The sequence below is a fragment of the Colobus angolensis genome, unplaced genomic scaffold, assembly GCF_000951035.1.
Source record: "Colobus angolensis palliatus isolate OR3802 unplaced genomic scaffold, Cang.pa_1.0 Scaffold18, whole genome shotgun sequence".
Classification (NCBI taxonomy): Eukaryota; Metazoa; Chordata; class Mammalia; order Primates; family Cercopithecidae; genus Colobus; species Colobus angolensis.
This window is the reverse complement of record NW_012114932.1, coordinates 2,583,913-2,593,614: the sequence shown is the minus strand read 5'-3', so window position 1 is coordinate 2,593,614 and position 9,702 is coordinate 2,583,913. Positions and strand designations below refer to the sequence as shown.

At 45.4% G+C, this 9,702-nt stretch overlaps 1 protein-coding gene across 5 annotated transcripts in view; it reads left to right on the top strand.

Annotated features, from left to right (window-relative positions):
* DAG1 (dystroglycan 1 (dystrophin-associated glycoprotein 1)) overlaps nt 1-9,702 on the top strand; it is a 77,911-nt gene that overhangs the window by 28,252 nt on the left and 39,957 nt on the right. The window contains exon 1 of one of the 5 annotated variants that reach the window (XM_011939083.1): nt 9,059-9,085. The exons of the other annotated variants lie outside the window; for them this stretch is intronic. The gene's annotated coding sequence lies outside the window, so the exon portion shown is untranslated. Of the gene's footprint in view, nt 1-9,058; nt 9,086-9,702 lie in introns of those variants that run through there. 5 annotated transcript variants of the gene reach the window in all.

Genomic DNA, 9,702 nt, shown 5'->3' with positions numbered 1-9,702 from the left:
CAGAGTGTTGGGATTACAGGTGTGAGCCACTACGCCTGGCCTAAATTTTTTTTTTGTAGAGATGGGGGTGTCACTGTGTTGCCCAGGCTTACATTTTAATATACTATCTTAACCATTAAAAATGGTTTCTTTTAGGGGCTGGGTGTAGTGGCTTGTCCCTATAATCCCAGTGCTTGGGGAGGCTGAGGCGGGAGGATTGTTTGAGCCAGGAGTTTGAGACTAGCCTGGGCAACATAGTGAGACCTTGTCTCTACAAAATAAAAACTAAAAAACGGCCCAGCCTGATGACTCACACCTACAATCCCAGCACTTTGGGAGGCCGAGGTGGGCAGATCACCTGAGATCAGGAGTTCAAGACCATCGTGGCCAACATGGTGAAACCCTATCTCTACTAAAAATACAAAAATTAGCAGGGCGTCGTAGTGGGCACCTATAATCCCAGCTACTCGAGAGGCTGAGGCGAGAGAATCGCTTGAACCCAGGAGGCGGAGGTTGCAGTGAGCTGAGATTGTGCCGCTACACTCTAGCCTGGGTGACAGAGCAAGATTCCATCTCAAAAAAAAAAAAATTAAAAAATGAGCCACACATGGTGGTGTGAACCAGTAGTCCCAGCTGTGGGAGGCTGAGGCAGAAGGATCACTTGAGCCCAGGAGTTTGAGGTTACAGTGAACTATTCATTGTACCACTGTACTCCACCCTGGGTGATAGATTGAGAGACTGTCTCTCAAAACAAAACAAAACAAACCCCAAACCCACCTTTTTAAATTGTAAAAAGCACAATATAAAACTTACCATCTTCAAAGTCAAGTATACTGTTCGGTAATGAATAATGTTTAACGCAGTGTATGGACTTCAGTGGAATGTAGAAGGAATTCTTTCAGTGAGCCCCAACACGTACCATGTTAAAATCTACTCAGATTAAAAGCCATGGTTCAGTGGAGAATGACTGTTGAGCTCTGGGTTTTGAACCTTGCCTTTCTTCCCTTTCCCTAGAACATGTCTACACCTGGGTGGATTTATACCCAGGTTTTAAACCTTTGCTTCCTGTCTTTGTTGTAAAAAACCAAACCACCGCTAGCAGAAGCCACTGCCCTTGGTTTATCTGATAAGTGAGAATTTGCAAGAATTTTCCAAGTGAGAAAAGTGTTCAAAGTAGCTTTTCTGTTTGATAGAATGTTGTGTAGTGCTTGCCTTTCAGGGGTGGTATTTTTTCTCCCACATATTTTTATCTTTAAATCTCTTGCTGTATATGTGACCCTGACTTCCTTTGGTTGGTCCTCTAGCTCCCTGATGGTCCTGGGGCTGCCTCCATATCGCTGGTGGTATTTCCACATTGCCTGCAGTTTAGGTGGGAACCTGTCCCATGTCAGGGAAACCTTATCTACCCCCTGAACTGAGCAATTTTAGGGTGATACCTTGAATCTTCACCAGTCACTTGGCTTTAGACCTTTCTCATCTGATGCCAAGGAGTCAAAAAGGTCTGTTTTTAACTAGAAGCAGAGAAATCTGACGGGTTTTTTTTTTTTTTTTTTTTTGATATTTGGAGCTCAAATAAACAATGACTTCACACCATTGTTTTCCATTGTGTTGAGTACATCCTGTTAGCCATGATATTGAGAAGTTTTAAACTGGTTAACCTTTCAGAAACTACATTAATGTTGGACTGACAGTTAATATTTAACTTCTGAGTATCAAAGTGTTTTTTGCTAGATTGAACCTGAAGTGGTTAATATTTCCGCTTTTTGTGTTTTCCAAAACCATTTAAAATAGGAACATGGAATTTTATTATTTTAATCTGGTTTTAAAATGAATATCCCATTTTCTTTCTTTCTTTATTTTTTTGAGATAGGGTCTTTGCTGTGTCATCCAGGCTGGAGTGCAGTGTTGTAATCTCACTGCAGTCTCACCATCCTGGGTTCAAGCAATTCACTCACCTCAGCCTCCCAAGTAACTGTGATTACAGGCATGCGCCACCATGCCTGGCTAATTTTTGTACTTTTTTGCAGAAACAGAGTTTCGCCATGTTGCCCAGGCTGCTCTTGAACTCCTGGGCTCAAGCATTCTGCCCACCTCAGCCTGCCAAAGTATGGGATTCTAGGTGTGTGCCACTGTACCTGACTATTCTTTAAATGTTTTAATTACTGTGGCAAATGATAGCAATTTAACAGCTTATCTACTATTTTTAGGTGACATAGCTATTTGGGAGTAGGGGCTCCTAGGAGTGGTGGGATGGGCTACCTCTGCCAAATTTTGTGTGGTTAATAATGGGTTGAGTCTCCCAACTTTTCCTTTATTCTTGGGAAGCAAAAACTAGTAGAGAGCTGTTCTTTCAGAGTTTTTAGGTTAAAATGTCTGAAAGTTTCAGAGCCAGGTGCAGTGTCCTGTGCCTGTAGTCTCCTATTTGGGAGGCTGAGGCAGGAGGATCACTGAGGAGTTCAAGGCTGGTGAGGTATAATTGTTTCTGTGAATAGCCACTGCACTGTAGCCTGGGCAACATAGTGAGACCCTGTCTTAAAACTAAACAAAGGTACTTAAAAAAAAATTATCTATCTATCTGAGGACTGGGTGCGGTGGCTCACACCTGTAATCCCAGCACTTTGGGAGGCCGAGGCAGGCGGATCACGAGGTCAGGAGATCGAGACCATCCTGGCTAACACGGTGAAACCCTGTCTCTACTAAAAATACAAAAAATTAGCCGGGCGTGGTGGCGGGTGCCTGTAGTCCCAGCTACTCAGGAGGCTGAGGCAGGAGAATGGCGTGAACCCGGGAGGCGGAGCTTGCAGTGAGCCGAGATCGCGCCACTGCACTCCAGCCTGGGCAACAGAGCGAGACTCCATCTCAAAAAACAAAACAAAACAAACAAACAAAAAATATATATGTATCTGAAAGTTTCTTTCACTGAGTTTTTCTGTGGATGAGGAAACATTTAAGTTTATTGCAAATTGAGTTGGTGCCACATGTGCATTTGTTCCTCACACCTATTGAGTGGAGAGCATTTATTAACTGAGCTCCCTGTGTGCATGGGGCACTCATAGCTCTGGGGAGGCAGTCTGAGTGGAACAGAGCTGTCTGTTCCATAAGGCTGTCTGGACAGAATGGGGTCATAAGGGCCTGGCTCTTCATGGGCATGTCTCCTTTCCTTCCACCAAGCAACATCCTTGGGTTTGCATCTTCCTGGGGGATGGTATTGGTGATGGTGATGGGAGGGGCCAGTGGGATCCTTACCTGCTGAACCTTACCCTTGGATGCCTGGTGTCCTTGCCAGTTACTGTATAATGTTTTGATTTCCTAGTTACATCCCTGACGACTGATCTGATATATACTTTAAATATACCTGCCTCTAGGGCAGCTTTAATATACTTTGGCTACAAAAGTCACTACCTTTTAGGTACTTACTTTACTTTTTTTTTTTTTTTGGGACAGAGTCCTCCTCTGTCACCCAGACTGGAGTGCAGCAGTGTGATCTTGGCTCACTGCAGCCTCCACCTCCCAGGTTCAAGCAGTTTTCCTGCTTCAGCCTCCCCAGTAGCTGGGATTATAGGTGCCCGCCACCGTGCCTGGCTAATTTTTGTATTTTTAGTAGAGACAGGGTTTCACCATGTTGGCCAGTCTGGTCTTGAACTCCTGACCTCGTGATCCACCCACCTCAGCCTCCCAAAGTGCTGGGATTACAGGCGTGAGTCACTGTGCCTGGCCTGACATTTTACTTCTGCCCATCACTTGAGAGTCCCACATATCACAACGGAGGAAGGGAGTGCCTGGTCATTGGCAGATGCGAGCCACTTACTGGGCCTACCCCAACTAGCTCTGGTTCTTCTGGCTGAGGGTGTTTATCTGCAGTGAGTCTCAGGGTCTGGGGCCTGGGGCAGTGCTGAGAGCTTAGACTCAGTTGTGGGTACTGCACTGGGTGCTGGCATAGAGGAATAAGGTTCCCATTTCCACCACTCAAAAATGAGAGCTTCGGTAGCTCCTCTCAGGCAGTGGTGAATCCAGCTAAGACATGTTCTTGGGCTGGCTTGAGCACTTCCTACTCTTTTAGAGGATATAATGTGAATGAGTGTGAGGTGTTACAGTGGATAGCTGTGTCAGGAAGACTAGGTGGCTGTGGCCAGAATCTTTCTGTGGTTCCCACAGTATTTTCTCCCACATTTTCTGGCCACCAAGCTGTAGGCGACCACAATTGAGTGTTTACCTCTGTTTGAACCTTGGTCTCTGAACCACGAGGTGGAGGATCTCTGTAGTGCCTCTATCTGAAAGACCGAGTTTTTGAGTATGAAACTGTAAAAAAAAAAACTTCCGGAGGTACATTCTGATACAAGTATACGGATGCTACCTATTAGATTCCTAGCACAGGCAGACATGACCCTTGCTTATAGGAAGCCAGCATCAGAAAGACAAAAGGGTGTTTTATTACCAAGTTGCAAAAGAATTTTTCTCCTTAGAGCATAGAAAACCAACACATAGTAGATGGAGTTGTGCCCTGAACATCTCCCGCCTGCTAAATGCAGAGCACTTAGTCATGCCCATGAAACAGACACCCCATGTCGTCATGTGTCCGCAGATAGCAGACAGCTTAAGTTCCTGGTAGGGCAGGGTGTGTCTTATAACTGACTCTGTTTTCAAATAAGCTGAGAATTTTAAAATTCACAATGAGCTTAGAATAGTGAAAGATCAGCTGGATCTAATAAGTGAAGTAAAGACTAAAGATGATGGGAAGAAGCTAAAAGAAAGGTCCTGTGTCTCCCCATTCATTTATTAGGTGTATGGTATATGTATGGCACTGGAAGAGTGCTGGGCACATATTAGTGATTGCAACAGATGTATCCCTGCTCTCCCACAACTTACAGTCTTGTGAGGGTGTTGATTGAACTGAGCCATTTACTAAATTAGAATTAAAATGCGGCTGGGCAGTGGTTCATGCCTGTAATTCCGGCACTTTGGGAGGCCTAGGTGGGCGGATCACCTGAGGTCAGGAGTTCAAGACCAGCCTGGCCAACATGACGAAACTCTGTCTCTACTAAAAAATGCAAAAATTAGCCAGGTGTGGTGGCAGGTGCTTGTAGTCGGAGCTACTCGGGAGGCTGAGGCAGGGAGAATTGCTTGAACTCGGGAGGCAGAGGTTGCAGTGAGCCGAGGTTACGCCACTGCACTCTAGCCTGGGTGACAGAGCGAGACTCCCTCTCCAAAAAAAAAAAAAAAAAAAAAAAAAAGGATTAAAATGTATAGGAAAGGAAAAGGCCAGTAAAGAAAACACACTATGCAGCAGTTAAGAAAACTGTAGTCCAAGCACAGTGACTCACGCCTGTAATCCCAACACTTTGGGAGGCCAAGGCAGGAGAATTGCTTGAGCCCATGAGTTTGAAACCAGCCTGGTTAATATAGTCTGTATCTCTTCAAAAAAATTTAAAAATTATCCTGGTGTGGCGGCATACACCTGTAGTTCCAGCTATAGAGGCTGATAGGAGGTTTGCTTGAGACCAGAGGTTGAGGCTGCAGTGAGCTGTGATTACACCATTTCCAGCCTGGGCGACCAAAAAATCAAAACAAAACTACACAGAAAAGAGTTGAAGAAAAACCTTCAATTTGGAGCACTTTATAGAGACATGAGGAGAACATCCTCACCAGAGTACTGGGAACGCTGGTTGTTAAGAAGGAGTTCCTGGCGGAGGACCCCTCAGACATCACTGGAAGTTAAATGGTTCTTGGAACTGATGCCCATAGGGCTTCTCCCTCTATGTACATGGTCATTTGGTCCCTTTTGGTGAGTGTGGCAGTTAACATTGCTGGTGAACCTGTGGTGGGCAAAAGTGACCCAGCCATCTACTGTTGGCAGCGGGGAAAGGTTTCTGCTGAGGAATGGGTCTGAAATCCTGTGAGAGCCACCTGGTCCCATGGGCCTTGGAGTGTGGGACAAGGTAGTAGAGAGGAAAGAGGACAATGTTTTACCTGTTGCTTATCTCACATTGATGAGAGGAATCAATCAAATTATATCGTGCTAAATTGTAAGACATCTAACTTTCTATGGCAGGTGAATTTCATTTGCTTTCTCATACCTTTGTAGAGCAGCTCAGTGTGTTTTTCTGAGACTTTAAGGGGCAAGTAGCGTCTTAGGAACTAAGGATGTATGCAGACATTGCTTTTGGGGTCAGGGGTTTGTGTAAACCTGTGTGACACGGACACTAAGAGATAGAGGTGGACAGAGATGGGGTGATGGGCAGGGCAGAAGCCCAGGGGCTGAGATAGGGCTTTTTGTTGTTGTTCAGCATTTGCTGAACATGTACATGAAGATAGTGAAATAGAGCAAGAGTTGCTGGCTGTTTTAGGATTCTTTTTAAAATTTTGAGATCACAGGATTCAGTCAAGCTCTGTACCTTCATGTGTTTCAAGTACTCAGTAGAGAACATAGCCTGACATCATATACCCCTAAGTATCTGCCACCCAACTGCTTTGTCACACCTTAATGTTGTTTCTTTCTTTCTTTCTTTTTTTTTGAGAGTTGTGCTCTTGTTGCCCAGGCTGGAGTGCAGTGGTGCAATCTCAGCTCACTGCAACCTCCTCCTCCTGGGCTCAAGCGACTGCCTCAGCCTCCCATAAACAGTTTACCTTAATGGTATTCTATGTTCTGCTGTGGGCACTTTTCACTAAGCATTTTTTTTTTTTTTTTTTTGTTTACCTTAATGGTATTCTATGTTCTGCTGTGGGCACTTTTCACTAAGCATTTTTTTTTTTTTTTTTTGAGACGGAGTCTTGCTCTGTCTCCCCGTGCTGGAATGCAGTGGCGTGATCTCGGCTCACTGCAACCTCTGTCCTGGGTTCAAGCGATTCTCCTGCCTCAGCCTCCAAGTAGCTGGGATTATAGGTGCCTACCACCGCGCCTGGCTAATTTTTGTATTTTTAGTAGAGACGGGGTTTCATCATGTTGGCCAGGCTTATCTTGGGCTCCTGACCTCGTGATCCGCCCGCCTAGGCCTCCCAAAGTGCTGGGATTACAGGTGTGAGCCACTGCACCCGGCCTACCGACTTTAGGATTATTTTTAACTTTCCAGTGTTGCAGTGAACATGCTTGTGCCATCTCTCCATATATGTTTGCAGGTTCCTCTGTCTGTGTGCCTAGGAGTGGAAGGGCCCAGCTGGATGGTGAGTCTTCTCCAAGGTGTTGGGGCAGCTCACACTCCCACCAACAGCCATATGGTCCTGTCTCCTCAGTGGTGTCACATTGGAACGTTTTGGCCCATCTGGTTGATGTGGAAAGGTTTTTGCTGTTACTTTAATTTTCTTTTCCCTGATTATTGGTAAGGTTGAGCATCCTTTTTGTAAGTTTACTGCTATTCAGGTTTTCTTCTATGTGAATTACTTGTGGGTTCGTTCGTCCTATCTTCAGCCTATTTTTACTGTTTTGGGTTGCTTGATGTTTTTTGATAAGGATTCATTACCTATCACATGCATTGACCAGGCTGTGGTTAGCCATTTTTTTCTTTCTTTATGATGTCCTTTAGGCATTAAAAATTCTTGGCCAGGCCTGGTGGCACACGCCTGTAATCCCAGAAGTTTGAGAGGCAGAGGTGGGTGGATTGCTTTAGCCCAGGATTTTGAGACCAGGCTGGGTAACATGGTGAAACTGTCTCTACAGATACAAAAACATTAGCCAGGTGTGGTGGCAGATGCCTGTGGTCCCAGCTACTTCGGAAGCTGAGGTGGGAGGATCACTTGAGCCTGGGAGGTTGAGGCTGCAGTGAGCTGTGATTGTGCGATTGCACTCCAGCCTGGGCCACAGAGTGAGACCCTGTCGCAAAAAAAAAGAAATTTAAAGCTTTTTTTTTGAGACAGTCTCACTGTCAGATTTAAAATTCAAATTTAAATTTATCTTAAGATTTAAAAGATTTTTTGAGATAATTGTGGATTCACATTCAGTTGTTAGAAGAGGGATCCTATGTACAGTTACCCAGTTCCCCCCATGGTAACATCTTGCAAAACTGTAGTACAGTATATCACAGGCAGGATATTGAAAATGGTATAGTCAGCCGGGCGCGGTGGCCCAAGCCTGTAATCCCAGCACTTTGGGAGGCCGAGACGGGTGGATCACGAGGTCAGGAGATTGAGACCATCCTGGCTAACACGGTGAAACCCCGTCTCTACTAAAAAAAATACAAAAACTAGCCGGGCGTAGTGGCGGGCGCCTGTAGTCCCAGCTACTCGGGAGGCTGAGGCAGGAGAATGGCGTGAACCCGGGAGGCGGAGCTTGCAGTGAGCTGAGATCCGGCCACTGCACTCCAGCCCGGGCGACAGAGCGAGACTCCGTCTCAAAAAAAAGAGAAAATGGTATAGTCAGGGTACAGAATGTTTTCATTACCACAGGATATTTTATGTCCTTTTATAGCCACATCTACCTCCCTCACACTCTGACCCCCTTCTGTAACTCCTGGCACCCACTAATCTGTTCTCTGTTTCTATAATTTTGTCATTTCAAGAATGTTATAAAAATGAAATCATACAGTATGTAACCTTTTGGGGTTGGCTTTTTTTTTTTTTCCACTTAGCAAGATTGCTTGGAAATTCATCCAAGTTGTTGAGCGTATCCATAGTTCATTCATTTTTATTGTTCATTAGTATTCCATGGTATGCGTGTACCATAGTTTGTTTAATCATTCACCCATTGAAGGACATCTGGGTTGTACCATTTGTTGAAAAGGCAATTTTTTCCCCTTTGAATTGTTTTTGCATTGTTGTCAAAAATCACTTGGGTATATTTGTGTAGGTCTATTTCTGGATTCCCTATTATATTCCATTGGTCTATGTATCTGTCCCTCCACCAATATAGTCTTTTTTGTTTTTTTGAGAAGGAGTCTCGCTCTGTCGCCCAGGCTGGAGTACAGTGGTGTGATCTCGCCTCACTGCAAGCTCCGCCTCCCGGGTTCACGCCATTCTTCTGCCTCAGCCTCCTGAGTAGCTGGGACTACAGGCACAGCCACCACGCCCAGCTACTTTTTTGTATTTTTAGTAGAGACAGGGTTTCACCGTGTTAGCCAGGATGGTCTCAATCTCCTGACCTTGTGATCTGCCTGCCTCGGCCTCCCAAAGTGCTGGGGTTACAGGCGTGAGCCACCGCGCCCCGCTTTTTTTTTTTTTTAATTTTAAAATTATTACCATTATTTTCGAGACAAGGTCTTGCTCTGTTGCCCAGGCTGGAGTGCAGTGGTGTGAATGTGACTCACTGAGCCTTGACTTGCCAGGCTCAAGTGATCCTCCCACCTCAGCCTTCCAAGTAACTGAGGCCTCAGGTACATGCCTCCACACTTGGCTAATTTAAAAAATTTTTGTAGAGATGAGGTCTTACTATGTTGCCCAGGTTGGTTTCTCACTCCTGGGCTCAAGTGATCCTTCTGCCTCAGCCTCCCAGAGTGTTGGGATTATAGCACCCCGCCCTTATTGTTTTTTTTTAATTACTATGTCACCACGGCTGGTGTCAAACTCCTGGGTTCCTCCGTCAGCCTGTTGCGTAGCTGGGATCACAGGTGTATGCCTAGTTTTCAGCATACACATTCTGTACATGTTTTGTTAGATTTACACCTAAGTGGGCTGGGCGCGGTGGCTCATGCCTGTAATCTCAGCACTTTGGGAGGCCAAGGTGGGTGGATCACGAGGTCAGGAGATCGAGACCATCCTGGCTAACACGGTGAAACCCTGTCTCTACTAAAAATACAA